Source organism: Neofelis nebulosa, chromosome 9 (genome assembly GCF_028018385.1).
Source record: "Neofelis nebulosa isolate mNeoNeb1 chromosome 9, mNeoNeb1.pri, whole genome shotgun sequence".
NCBI lineage: Eukaryota > Metazoa > Chordata > Mammalia > Carnivora > Felidae > Neofelis > Neofelis nebulosa.
Window position 1 is genome coordinate 13,132,484 of NC_080790.1, and position 15,906 is coordinate 13,148,389.

Sequence of the window (15,906 nt, forward strand, 5' to 3'; positions counted from 1 at the left end):
CTAATTCTCTACTTCTACTGTATCTCCACTATACCCTGATTTCCCATCATCTTATTAACATAGCATTCTTAAAAATATCCATATCACCTAAATTTTCAGAATTTATCTAATATCTTCCAGAACACAGGTCTGCAACATTATGAAGAATCATAAATTATTAAAATTAAACTATGGTAATGTCTTGATTTACTCACTGAATATGTAATAAGAGTGCTCTCTCTCATCATTACTAAGGGACCAAAAATGTTATAATGCAAAGAGTTGATAAGAGTCAAGTGAGGTTAGTTTTTCCAGGGACTTGAACAAGTCACTTCACCCTCCAGTGCCTCAGCTTACCCATCCATAAAACTAGGGTGATGGTTGCCCTGGCAACACTTCAAATTCTTGAGAACATATTTTAAAAATGTTATTGAAAATTATAACACACAATGTAAAAGTCTGATGGAATTATTGGTATTGGAAATGGTGCAATTTATGTTGAGTTGTAAACTGTCAGTTTATCAAAGACTTGTTTTCAGCATTGAGTTCACTAATGCCTGACTCTCTCTAAAAATAACCAGCAATTTCAGTAAATTGTGAAAGGGGAACATTTGCACGGCTTCCTGTCAGTAAAGACCATTTATGTGCTTGAAAGAAATGCCATTTAGATATGACAAATATAAACCCTGAAATTCTCTATAACTAACATTGCTCAGCAGAGAGAAAATTCGCTTAGAAACCTACCATGTCAACAGGATATCCTGGCATAAGAAAGCCTTTATTCTGATAGGTGAAGTTGAAGTCAGTTCATAAGACTCACTCTTTTTAAACTTTTTTTGCAAAGTCCAATGATTACCACCTTCTAATTTACAAACATATGGTGGTGACTCCCCAAACTTTCTCTAACACATGTGACTCTGTTGAGATTAAGCTCCATTCATTCAACAGCCAATCAGACATTCTATGCTCAACATATCCATGACTAAACTCTTCAGCCTCCACATTATGCTTGGTCTCTCCCATTCTTCACACGGTCATGACTGGTTTCCTTTTGCACAAGTCAAAACCTATTCAGTCAACTGAGCCACGGCTCTGCACTATCCTGGGTCTGATTGCCTTGTATATACAAAACATCCTTTTTTCATGCCTCTTGTGTGTTTGGCTCTATGTCTAATTCCAGATGTACTTAAAGCAACCTTATTCCACCCATACTCCAATAAGTAGTAGGTAGAGAAAGAGTATGGAGTAGGAAAATGGAAATGAGGCCAGCAATATTTTTTGCTTGATTCTAGGACTAAGAATTAATGTTTGACATGTCCAGAGATGTTGAATTTGATTATCTTTCTTGGTGTTGAGAGAAGAAACTTAAATTTTCAAATGCTGACTCATCACTTACTAGCTTATGACCTGGAGAAGGTCATTTGGCATATCTGACTTCATGTCTGCTATAAGCAACCAACCAAAGGAACAATCCATCTATGTCTGTATCCCCACTCAGTTCCAGAACTCAAATCAAATTCACTATAATGAATAGTGCCAACTACCTTAAAAACCTTCTAAGTTGTCTCCTCTCTACTATTTTTCCCCACTTCAGCCATTATCCCCAGAACAAAGTGATCATTCTAAAGATCTATTGCATACCATTCCTTTTCCAGATACTCATTGGTAGCTTCCCATTACTGAGACTAAAATCCGTATCTGAGGAAGGGCCACCAGACTTTCTCACTTCTTGGATATCAACACTATTATTCACTGTGCCGTAGGAGTCCTGACTTTCTCTCCATCCTCTAGGCAGAAACATTTTCTTCCCACGGGTGCTTTGATCACATACCCTTTCTACCTGGAACACCATGGGTATTTGAATGGATGGCTTCTTCTCAACAATCAAGGTTTCATAGTAAATGTATTCTTCTAGAGAGAACTTCTCTGTCCACCCAGTGTAAAATAGGTGCCAGTCAATATGTTTGTTTCTAAGAGGGTATAGACTTCATCTATTTTGTAGGCTGTGGTATCCACAAAGACTAGAATGGTGTATAATACATAAAAGTCACTTTTCAATAAACACTAGTTGAATTATTTAATCAATCAATCAGTGTAATAGCACCATGCTTATTTTCTTCACTGTCTCCATCATATAGTATATTAATACCAACCCTTAATTTGTTTAAATTGTTGATCGTCTCTGAAAGAAGGTAGAGAGCTTGTCAGTTTTGGTGACTGTGTTTCCAGTACCCAGAACAGTGCTTGGGGCTCCAGATGCCAGATTCATATGATTACTATATGTCTCACTGAGCTCAGTATAATACTATTCACAGTGCAGCCTACCAAATATTGGTAAGTCTGTTTTGATGTGAATTCCTTTATTTTCCACTACAAACAATAAAATATTCACCTGAGGGGTTAACTCTACCCTAAGGCCACAGAGAAGCAGATCTGATCCTCTGTCTCAGCACCTACCAAGAAGGATTTATATATAAATATACATATACATATATATAATATGTATAAATGTATATATATAATATATATGTATAATATAATATAAATATAAAAAATATATATTTGAGTACCTTCTAACCCCCAAATTGGGACTCTGAGTTTACTTAGGTACAAACACCCATCTGACACATATGTGCAGCCTCAATTTTGAACGTGGCTATCAGCACCATGATAAGTATATGTTTTTGTTTATTTGCCTTGCTTGTTTATTTGTTTAAAGGAACTGTCTGGTCCTCCAGTTTTGTTTATCAGTTTGAGTTTTAAAAGGATATTACATTTAGATACAGAAGATGCTCTATTTTAAATAAATTACAGTTTTATTTTTTTCCTCCCAATTCATTAGCTATTTGTTTTTAGAGATGATAGATGATAGATAGATAGATGATAGATAGATAGATAGATAGATAGATAGATAGATAGATAGATAATAGATGATAAATGATAGATGAACTAAAATGGCAGATATTTGTATAGTGCTGTCTTTGGCTTTTATATTTTATATTTTCTGCTCATTTGTTCTGTGGGAATTTTACATTTGCAAAGGTTTCATGTGATCATCCACAAAATCTTCAGTATCTGCTGTACTTTCTCATGGTTTTAAAAACCTATTCTTTTTATTTATAGGTATTGGTGGAGTTGTGTCCTCCATTTTATTTTTTCTCCATTGAGGTAAATTTTACATAAAGTTTTTTTTTCTCTTAAGTTTATTAATTTTGAGATGAGGGGTGTGCAGAGAGAGGGAGAGACAGAATCCCAAGCAGGTTCTGCATGGTCAATGCAGAGCCCAACATGGGGCTTGAATTCATGAACCATGAGATCATGACCTGAGCTGAGAGCAAGAATTCAATGCTCAACCAACTGAGCCACCCAGGTGTCCCTAAATTTTACATAAAGTTCTCAGTTAAAGATATACTCATTTTATTAAGGTGTAATGTTAATATGTTGAAATCTGTACTTTCTAGCGTATGGTTCTGCAAATTTTGACAAATTCATACGCTTGTGTAGCCACCATGACCAGAACACAGCACAGTCCCAACCTCCCCCCCCCCCCCCGCCCACACACACACCAAGGAACTCCTCTGCCCAGTGTAGTAAAGTCATCACCTAGTCCTTAGTTCTGAGCAAACACTGCTCTGTTGTCTGTGTCTGGAGTTTCACCTTTTCCGGAATGTCAAATAAATGGAATCATACAATATGAAGCCCCTTAATCAGGCTTCCTTTACTTAGCAAAATCTGTTAAAATGTATTCATGTTTATTGTGTGTATTAATTCATTTCTTCTTATTTTCTGAGTAGTATTCCACGGTATGGATTTATTCCACTGTGTTTATTCACTCACCAGTTGTGGCAGGCAGGTTAATGGCTCCCTAAAAATAACCATGCACCTAATCCTTAAAACATGATTATGTTACCTTACCTGGCAAAAAGAGACTTTGCCAATGTAATTAAATTTGCAGACCTTGAGGCGGGAAGGTAATCCTGGCACAAATATAATCACATGAATCAGAGAGATGGAAGCGTCCGAAGGATCTGCTGACCTATTCCTGGTTCTGGAATGCAGTGTCCATGTGCAAGAGCCAGAGAGGAGCCTCCAGGAGCTAAAGTGGAACCCACCTGACCACCAGCAAGAAAACTAGACGTCAGTCTTATACCACATGGAACGGGGTTCTGCCAACACCTGAATAAGGAAATACATCGTTCCCTAGAAACTCCAGAAAGGAATAAAACTTTGGCAATGCTTTGATCTTAGCCTGGAGAGACAGCTAAGTAGACTTCTGTCCTCCAGAAACATAAGATAATCAATCTGTGTTGTTTTCAGCCACTAAGACTGTGGCAATTTGTTGCAGCACCCATAGAAAATGGAGAGACCAGCTGAAGGACATTTGGGTTGTTTTCAGTTCAGGATAATATTGAAAAAAGCCACTATTAACCATGAGGTACAGGTTTTTATGAAAATGTAAGCTTTCATTTCCTTTGAGTGGAGTTTCTGGGTTTTATGATAAGTGCATAAGTATTAGAAATTGTAAAACTGCTCGCCATATGTCATTTTTCATTTTTCATTTTCACTTTCTCAATGTATGAGGGTTCCCACGGGTCTGAATCTTCAGCACCCCTTCCTTGGTATGTACAGAACATTTTTCATTTGTTTGTTTGATAAGTATTTGGTGTCGTCGCATCGTGGTTTTAATTTTCATCCTTAATGGTTAATGGTTTTGACTTAATAAAGTATTTATTCAAATCTTTTGCCAAACTTTCATTGGATTATTTTCTTATTGGGTTTTGAGTATTTTTCATATAGTTTTGTGTATTGGTTTCCTAGCACTGTGAATATTACCACGAACTTGGTGACAACACCCATGTATTATCACATCGTTTGTGTGTGGCAAAAATCTGGGCATGGCCAGCTGGCTTCTCTACTCAGAGTCTTACAAGCTAATTCAAGGTGTCAGCTGCTGCATTCTCAGCTGGCCTCATCTGGTCTCATCTGGAGCTCAGGATCCTCATCAAAGCTCAGTCAGGCTGTTGGCAGAATTCAGTTTCTTGCTGCTGTAGGTGGGACCAACATCCGGTTCCTTGCTAACTCTTGGCTAGGGATGCTCTCAGCTAATAAAGGCCACTCTGAAGTCCCAGCCAAGTAGCATTCTCACAACCTGGCTGCTTGCCCAGAATCCCTCTCCATTCTCTATGATGGTTTCCTAGCACTAAAATAATTATCTTATCACATTCCCTTTATTATGTCATCTAATCAAGGGACTATCCCATCATATTAAAAGGCTCAGCCCATATTCAAGGAGAGAGGATTGTATAATGCTTATGTATCAAGGGACAAAAAAAGCTGGGGACCATCGTAGAATTCTGCCTACTGCATCTGGATAGATATAAGTCCATTGGAAGATATGTGTTTTACAAATGTTTTCTCTCAGTCTTTCACTTTTCATTCCCCTTTTAAAAATATTTTGAAGAAGTGTTTAATAATGAAGAAACCAAAGTTTTCATTTTTTTTCTTTTTATCTATCCTATTTTTAGTGTTGTATCTAAGAAAGCTTTGCCTAACCCAAGGCACAATGATTTTCTCCTGCTTTCTTCTCAAAGCTTTATAGTTTTACATTTTCCATTTGAATATATGCTCTATCTTGAATTAATTTTTGCATGTGCTACATGGTATGGGTCAAAGTTTTGTGGGTTTTTTCTTTTTTTGCATATTAATATATAATAACTTAGTACCAAGTTTCAAAATCAGACAGAGTGAAACCTCTATTTGTTCCCCTTCAAAATATTGTGACTCTTTACATTTGTATTATATATTTATATTTATATATAAGACAAAATAGATTTGCCCTGCCAGATCAATTTTAGAATCAGGTTGTCAATTTCAACCGAAAGGAAAAAAATCTTGCTGGGGCTTTGATTGGAACTGTGTTGAATCTATAGATAAGTTTGAGGAAAACTGACATATTAACAGTAATGAGCTTTCCTCTAAATGAACATGATACAGCTCACCATCTTTTTAGGTATTCTTTTCTATCTTTTTCCAGGGTTTTATAGTTATCAGCATACAACTCTTATACATATTTTATTAGATATAAACCCAAGTATTTCATGTTTACGGGTGCTACTGTAAAGGATATTTTTAAAATTCAATATCTGATTGCTCATTACTAGTACATAGAATGATCTTTAGGCTGACTTTCTGTCCTGAAACTTCCCATTTATTAGCTCTAGGAGGTCTTTGGGAATTCTTTGGGATTTTTCTATATAGACAATCATGTCTATAGAATTTTTTATTAATTTATTTAATCTCCACTATTGGTTTAATTTCATACATTCTTTACTGTTTCAGTTTTTGCCCCTGAGTTTATAACATATCATCAATTAATTATAATAATTCCACATAATATCATATCACTACATAATTATAAGAACGTTACAATCTAATGACTTCCTCTTGTCTTTTGTGCTATTTTTATCATATATTTTTTTTTTCTGGATATGCTAGAGACCCAAAATACATCCCTATTATTTTTATTTTGGAGACAATTACTGCTTAAACAAGTACAAATAAGAAAAAAATATATATTTACTCTTATTTTAATTATTTCTAGAGTTTTGTAACTTTTTTTGTAGATCCAGATTCCTGTGTATTATCATATTTTTGTGCCTGAAGAATTTCTTTTAATATTTCTTCTAGTGTAGGTCTGTCGAACAAGAATTATATCTTTTTTTTAAAGACTTTTTTTTTTGAGACAGAGAGAGAGCATGAGCAGGGGAGGGGCAGAGAGAGAGGGAGACATAGAATCATAAGCAGGCTCCAGGCTCTGAACTAGCACAGAGCCTGATGTGGGGTTTGAACTCATGAACTGCAAGACCATGACCTAAGCTGAAGTCAGACGCTTAACCAACTGAGCCACCCAGGTGCCCCTCTTTTTTCTAAATCTTCTCTGTGAAAGATATTTTCACTGAATGTAGAATTCTGTGTCGGCCTTTTTCTTCTCAGTACTTTGAAGATACCACTCCTTGTCTTCTAGCTTGTATAGTTTCTTTTTTTTTTTTAATTTTGTTTTTTAACATTTATTTATTTTTGAGACAGAGAGAGACAGAGCATGAACGGGGGAGGGTCAGAGAGAGGGAGACACAGAATCTGAAACAGGCTCCAGGCTCTGAGCTGTCAGCACAGAGCCCGACGCGGGGCTCAAACTCACGGACCACGAGATCATGACCTGAGCCGAGTCGGCGCCTTAACCAACTGAGCCACCCAGGCGCCCCTAGCTTGTATAGTTTCTGATGAAAACTCTGTCATAGTTCTACCTTTGCTCTTCTGTGTATTTTATTTATGTGTTTCTTCTTACTTATTATTATTATTATTATTATTATTATTATTATTATTGGTCAGGCTTCCTTAAAGATTGCCTCTTTTCCTTGGTTTTCAGCAGTTTGAAGATGATGATGATGATGATGATGATGATGATGTGTGTGTGTGTGTGATGTTTGTATGTGTGTTGATTTTATCCCATTTGTGTTCTCTGACTTTTCTAGATCTCTAGTTTATGTTTTATGTTATTTTTTGAAAATTATCAGTCATTTTCTCTTTAAATAATTCATATGCTTCATTATCTGTCTTTGCATTCTAGTATTCAAATTACACCTATGATACTCAGACTTTTTGATGTTATCCTAGATGTTAGATGCTTAGATGAATTTTGTCCTGTTTTTAGTTTTCTACTATATTTTCCCATGTTTCAGTTAATTTCAATTGACCTATTCATTGATTTATTTTTTTATTTTTATTTTTATATTCCTTAGGGTTATTGAGTCTACTGATAAATCAGTCAATAGAATGCTTCATTTCTGTTACTGTATTTTAACTCTAGCCTCCAATCTAATCTCCTTTTATAGTTTTCATCTCTCTAATGAAATTCCCCATGTGTTCATGCATGTTTTCCACAGGATTCTTTAATATATTCATTATAGTAATTTGTAATTCCCTGTCTCATAGTTCCAATATGTGGTGCTTATCTGAGTCTGGTTCTGTTGACTATTTTGCCTCGTAACAGTGGGTTTGTGGGGGTTTTTTTCCCTGCCTTTTTTGTGTGTGATGGATACTTCTTGTTGGAAAACCAGACACAATGTATAGGACAGGAGATCTTGAGGTAAAAGCATTTTATGCCTGACATATGAACACATCTTATTCTACTTAGCTGTTAGTTAAAAGTGTTTGTGTCCTCCAGGCCTGAATGGCAATGTATGCTTTTTATTATCCCATACCCCAAGATTAATGTTTTTCATGATATCTTGGTAAAAATCAATGAGGAAGAACATATGAATGGTTGAAAACTCCCTTTGTGTACAGAACCCAGGAACCTTACATTATCCTACACTGAGGCTTTAACAATTCATTAAACATATTAGCTGAATTTTTCTTTCCAACTTAAATGAAGGACAAGTCTTCCTCTTCTGCTCTGCAAATGTTAGTCATTTCATGTTCCATCTCACTTTGAATACACCTGCCTTTCCTTAGGTTTAAGGCCAGATGCTTACTTTGCTACCTCACCTCTTTGAATTTGATAAAATTATGATTTTTAAAAATTATGACCTGGGTTTGCCTTGTTGGGATGGGAGCAATAATCTTTCCAACATTCTGCATCCTAAGTGAAAGGTAATAGTTCACTATTTTCTTAAGACAAGAAAAATAACACACATTTATGTATATACTAATCAAACCAATCTAGACATCAATGAGAACTTTAGTTATAATAAATGAATTCATCTTAAGTGTTTCTAGAAACTATAATGTGTCCAAGCAATCAAAGAATTACAAAGAAGAGTCAAAATCCACTCCTGCTTTCAAAGAGTTTACAATCTACTGGGAGAAAATAGAATGATAAGGAGAAAAGTACAAAAATGCAGTGTCAGATTCTTTCTGCTATTCCTTTCTATCACCTTTAATCAATGATAAAATGAGTTTTCTCCTATCAAAGATTGAAGTTTAGGGCTTAATCTTGTGGGAATTCAGACAGTCATCTCTGAGAGGCATTAAGGAGCCTGAAGAGACCCTAGAGCCACCTCACTATAGGTTTCTTGTCTCAATAAATCACTGTAACAACTGACAATACAAAACTTTAGAGAGTAGATTAAGAGAATTTAGAATTAAATTTGGCTCAAAAACAATGCTGAAAGTGATAGCTTGACTCTTACTGGTTTTCTTTGATGGTATTTGAATATATTTTCAGCAATTAATTACTACTTTTCTTTGATCATGCCAAGGTGGAGAAAAAGATTAAAAGGGAGGTACTAGTAGATAGGAACAAGGAATGTCTGAGATCATAAGAACCCAAGGGATAGTTCATATTCAAATACATACAGAAATAAAGAGTTTTAAAATCCTCTGCAAAACCAATCTTAATCTTGGGTTATATAATATAGTATGAGGACAAACTTGGCTTTTGAAGCAGAGAAAAGAAGAGAATAGAATCAACCAGATGTTCAGACAAATTGCTGAGGCCCCACAGCAGTTTTACTTAATGCCACCCTATCATCCGCTTTAGACAATTTAAGATCGAGAGCACAGTCGGACTGACAAATACATTTGCTCAAGACCTTCTCCATTATAATTCCATTAATATCTCTGGGCCCAGAGCCAGAGAGAAACATCTGGTAGGGATTATATTTTTACAGAGATAAACTTGCAGATGTTCCAAATTATTTTTAAGAAAATTTATCTATAAAATATTGTGATACAAAGATGGAAAAAATGACAAAAATGAGATCAAGAATTATGCATTATAGAAGTATTTGGAAATTTTTTATATTTTAATATAATGAAATCAATACATTCACATGTTAAAAAATAATTCCATAAAGAGGATAAGAGGACATTTAAAATATTTCACCCCAGTTCCTTACACTCCCACCCCTCCATTTAATTTCCCTTACAACTGTCCTTGTTTTAATAAAGTTGATAGCTCTCACAATTCCAAAGAGTATATTCACAGCTCTATTTCTTAAGCTTGAAGCTTAAATATTTATGTTTAAATATCAGCTCCCTATGTAAAACAAGAAAATATTAGTTTATTCAATATCATTCCTCTTCCTTCCACTCATCTTATTTATGTTACTAATTTAAACCTTCCAGTTATTATTTCACAGTTAAAAATAAAAGTCTCAAATCTGCAATTCTTCATCTAATATATCATTAGCTATTAGACTACATCTAACACCTTACCACATCATAAGACAAGGAAAGGCAAGTCTTACTCATTGGCTGTTGTCAGCCCTACTATTATTTCCACCTTCTTGCATTTATAGCATTTGAATTCTGCTTCCTAACTATTTGAAGACATCCAAGCATTAGCTATAGGAAAATAATAAAATTGAAAACAGAGGAAGATAATTTAAAATATTATAATTTTTCAACATTATGTACTGCACGTTCAGTAGTGACTGATTCCTAAAGAAGGACATGTCAGCCTATCTTTAAACTCTTGGCACTCAAAGATTTCAGGCTTCGAGGTCAAAAGAAGATCTATTTTTCTTTACTACAGCAATTGATAAAATACATGACACAATTGTGTTTTCTTCACAACTGGATGACTTTCTTATACCGTGTGCTGGGTTACTATTTAAATAAATCGTCCTTTATGGGGCACCTGGCTGGGTCAGTTGGTATAGCATGCAACTCTTGATCTCACGGTCATGAGTTCAAGCCCCATGTTGGGTATGGAGATTACTTAAATAAATTGTGCTTTATATTTTTAATTATGATTATTCAAATCTGCCATTGACGTCTTTATTGATCCTGAGATCTCCATTGCCCAAGAAGAAAGAAAAGTTTCAGCTCAGAATATGAGTTAGTGTTTTATTTATTTATTTATTTATTTATTTTACTTTAAAGACAGATAAGCCTATTTCAGGGAAAAAAAAAAACAGTTGGTTATGATAATTTCATACCCCAAACGCTTATTTTATGAGAGTAGGGGGGAAAATAATGAATATGAAGAAATGGAAGGTCCAAAATAGGGCTCTTTGTCTAAACATGGACTCAAGAAGGTGCAGAAGTTCTTACATCACACCATGGAAGACCCAGACAGGTCAAAAGAATGAACAGACTGAAAAATGCATGGCAATGAGACTGGGAGGGAAAGACAGTGTTGACCACATAACAAGAAACCACAGCAGAGAACAGGCATCAGCAGCCTATTCTAGCACATACCTCAAGCTAGTTTTCACAAATTGAATCCATCAGCAATGACAGGGGCCAAAACCCAAAGACCAAATATGGTGAGGTACCTCAGTGAAAGGTCACTGAGAACACGTTGGATATCAACTGGATCTGAGTTAATTAATAAAAAGTAGTAACAGTAAAAAATTAAGTAAATATAGAAGATTTGAAAAGTATAATGTGACTTGGCCCAATGATATTTATAGCACAAAATGACTGTAAAATATACTTCTTTTTTGAAGTGCATATACCAAGATAATCCATATGCTAAACCATAAAGTATGAATATATTTCAAAAATTAAAACCTTAACTAGTGTGTTATGTGAATATAACAAAATTAAATAAGAAGTCAGTACTTATTTAATAGTAAATACTCTGCATATTTAGAAATTGAACACACTTATAAGGAACCATGATGAAAATAGTAATTTAAACTGAATAACAGAATAATAAGAACATCAAATTTGTGGCATACAGCTAGCAAGGTTCAGTGGGGAATTTGTAAACTAAATGCTTATATTAAAAAAGGTAAAATATTTGTAAAATTTATTTAGCTTCTCATTTTAAGAAGCTAGAAAAAGAACAAATTAAGGCTAAAAGAAGGAAGGGATTAAGACAAGTGGTAATTAGTGAAATAGAAAACAAACAAATAACAAGCTATAAAGTATATTGATAAACCTCAGAAAGACAGATAAGGATAAATAGAAGTGAAAAAATACAAGTGATCAATGACAAGAAGAAAGGGTGATCTAAATATAACTGTAGCCATGATTATAAAAAGACTTTAAAAAGATAGTGAGACTATTATCAATAATTTTATGCCAATAAATTTTATATCTTAGATAAAATAGACAATCTAATTAGTAAACAACATACATGAAGCAATGGAAAGTATAAATAACACTAGATTTATTAAAAAGCTTGAATTAATAATAACTTTCTCTTAAAGAAAAATCAAGGCCCTGATATCCTGGTTAAAATCTATCAAATACTTATGTTAGAAATAATACTAAATACTTAAAGACAAAGGTGTCCCAAGAAATGTACAAAAATCTTCCACCCTAATAAGTAGATTTAGCAAGGTCAACAGATAAAAGTAAAAAAATTAAAAATTAACTGTATTTCCATATTCAAGCATCAAGTGGAAAATGAATTTTAAAACAATTTAAACATCAGAAAGACATGTAAAACCTCCAGTGAAAACTATACCGTGTTACTACAAGACACTGAAGAAGACTGAACTAAGTTGAGGGATATAATATTTTCATATGTTAGAAAAACAGTATTGTTAAGGTGTCTATAGATTCAACAAAATCTCAGTTGGCTTTCTGATACAAACTTACTATTCTAAAATGTCTATGGGAATGCAAAGCATTTACACTAGACAAAATAGTATATAAAAAGAAGAGCTAATTTAGAGGACTCACTCTCTAATTTTAAAACTTATTACAAAGTTGCAGCATCAAGACAATGGGATATAGGTGAGAGGTAGACCAAAAGATCAATGGAATAGAACGGAGTCCACAAAAAGACACGTGCGTATATGATTAAATGATTTTTAAGAGATAAAGGTACCAGAGCAATTAAATTGGAAAATGCAAGTTCATTTCAAAACCTTCTATTGAAATAACTTGATAAATTTATGGAAAAAAGTCCCAGCTTCTCCCTAACACTATGCACAACAATTAATTTGAGATGAAGAGAGATCTAAATGCAAAAGCTAACGCTGTAATACTCCTAGAAGAAAAAGTAGACCCTATCTTCCCAACTTGGAGTAGGTAAAGATTTCTGAGATAACTACACAAAAAAAAAGACCAAATGGAAAGTTAAATAACAGTGAACTGAACATCATTAAAATTTAAAACTTCTTCATACAAAACAAAATTGCTGTGATAATCAAATGTTATAATGGATATGGAAACAGTTTAAAGGATATAAATGCCAAAAAAAAAATATTTGCCTGTAATGAACAGTCTTTATATACCCTTGCATTTAGAGTTATTCAATCAACAAACCTTTATTAACACCTACTATGTCCAAGCACTAGGCTAGGCTCTATCTAGTAACTTACATTGACAACTGGATGAAAGAGGAGCTGTTCCAGGCTAAGTAGAAGATACAACTGCTATTAGTTGAAGGTTATATAAATCTGTTTTAGGACTCTGGGACTAGACCTAGAGGCTGAGGAGAAATTAACCAGTTGAAGAATAAACAGTGGTGTTTGGGAGGTGGGGGATCGCAGGGAGGTTGAAGTGGAGAAGAGATGTTCCAGGAGAAAGAACAAAACCTGTATGAAGGTTTTGGGGAGAGAGAAAGATGGAGCATACTGTGGAAACCAAGCAACCTTTAGGATGATTGAGTATAGAGTACAAAAATGGAGTGGGGTGGGAGAAGAGAGGTAAGGAATAAAGCTCCATACAAAAGCAGGGGTTTCATTTTTTTGTAAATTATACTTAGAAGATTAGATTTTTATTCTGAGGGTAATGGGAAGAGAGCCAAGTGTTTTATTTTCTTGCTTTTATCGGGGAATGATTGGGCACACTAGGAATCCTTTAGCTTTCATGAATACAGCAGACTGTGTGTGTCAGCAGGGTTGTGGACAACTTAAGTTGAAAGTTAAACTTAAGTTGAAGAAACCCACAAGGAAACTGAACAACAGACAACAGACAAGCATAACCTGAATGAAGCAGCAGCAGCAGGTAATCTGGAAAGAAATGGATAGAATAGGTTTGAGAGAGATTTGATAAAACTCGGCTCTAGACATGGAGACTGGGGAAGGACACAGAGTCAGGGATGTTCTCCATGATTCTGTGTTTCAGGTTGGAGAAGCTGTCCCGCCTTACCCTATGCTGCAAAAGGGTCAAAAAAGATGAGTAGTCAAAAGTGTCCGTGAGTTTGAGCAAGAAGGACGTCTCTGGTGGAGTAGTGAAAACATTGCCAGTGTTACCACGTCTGGTGGGGAAGAGGTGAGTTCCATTAGTTTACAGAGTGAATAGAATAGGTCACTAATTTTGAAGACATTTTTTTTTTTTTATGTATAAACTATGAAGAGAGAGGGAAAAGGCTGCTGCTGAGGGAAACAACACAGAGATTTTTTCAAATTGAGATTTGAGCATGTTTAAATATATTGTAATGTATAGGGGTGCCTGGGTGGCTCAGTTGGTTAAGCATCAGACTTCAGCTCAGGTCATGATCTCACGGTTCATGGGTTCAAGCCCTACGTTGGGCTCTATGATGACAGCTCGGAGCCTGGAGCCTGCTTCAGATTCTGTGTCTCCCTCCCTCTCTGCCCCTCCCCTGATCATGCTCTCTCTCGCATAATTAAATAATAAACATTTATATATATATATATATATATATATATATATATATATACACACACACATATATATGTACATATATATATGTATATATATATCAATGTATAGAATTGTCAAATCACCATTGTACACCTGAAACTAATATAACACTGTATGTTAACTACACTGGAATTAAAATAAGGAAGAAAGGAAGGAAGGAAGGAAGGAAGGAAGGAAGGAAGGAAGGAGACTACAGTTACAAAAAGGAAAGGAATAATCCACTGGTGATTTTCTAAGGACTGTGTGCAGGAGGTAGGGAGACATTAGACAACAGGTAGATGAAACCCACACGAAGATGAAGGAGTCAGCTCAACCTTGAAGAAAGGATATCTTTCCACTTTATTCAAAGGATATTTACATGTATGGAGGATAACAGCTGAAGGAGTTTCTTCCACATCCCGTGTGTGTGCGCACGCACACATGTGTGTATGCAATAAGAAATGAAGACACTGTCTAGGAAGAGAATTAATGAATTAATAGGAGGAAATTTTGAAATAAATTTTTTAAGAAATGTGAAGGGCAACCAGAAGCATATAAGTTTGCTAAGAGTCCTTGAGGTCCTAGTTCATGTTGGTGACCTTGCATAAGTGTGGCATTAAACCACACGGCTGTGTATTTGGGTTCAGTTGTTTTCAGGGATGTAAGCTAACATATAAAGTAGTTGGACCATTGCTTCATTTTAGTGATTTTTCAAGTGAATGTGACAGAGGATGGGGAGGAAAGCTGAGGCTATCGGCCAGGGTGATTGATGTGAAAGACCCCGGTGCGTAAGCTGGACACACAAAAAAACAAAACCTGGAGGAAGCTGAAAGATAAAGAACAGGTCTGGAAGTTTGTACACCATAGATCTTGATAAGGTCATAGAATTCAGTTACTCACTGGGAATCATTGACAAGGCACTAGGAAAGATAGGAAATTCTAGTTAGAAAGTAGCAAGTTTAAACATAAAATCTTAGAAGTTGGATAGCTGCTAGGATTGTCAAGTTCTAGAAGCACATAATTGAAGTGGAGTGACACACAGGGCAATTGGAATGAATAAGGTCAAGGTTTGGAATGGCCATCAGAGTGGAAACGGAAATGACTCATCATAGCTTGAGTGGGAATGAAGAGTGAAATATGGTAGGATAAATAATGGCTAAGAACGCAAAGGAATAGTGTACTGAGATTATTACAAGTAGAGAGAAACCTGTGCAAGGTCACAGACACCCAGAAGAATGCAGCAAATTTCAGAGTTACAAATTGTGCTGCCTTGAGCCCAGGGCAGAGGAGGAAGGGAGTGGAGAGAATGAGCTGCAGAGGTCTTGTATTCACATTTTACTACAAGGAACTCATGAAGGTGTATTTATTTCCCAA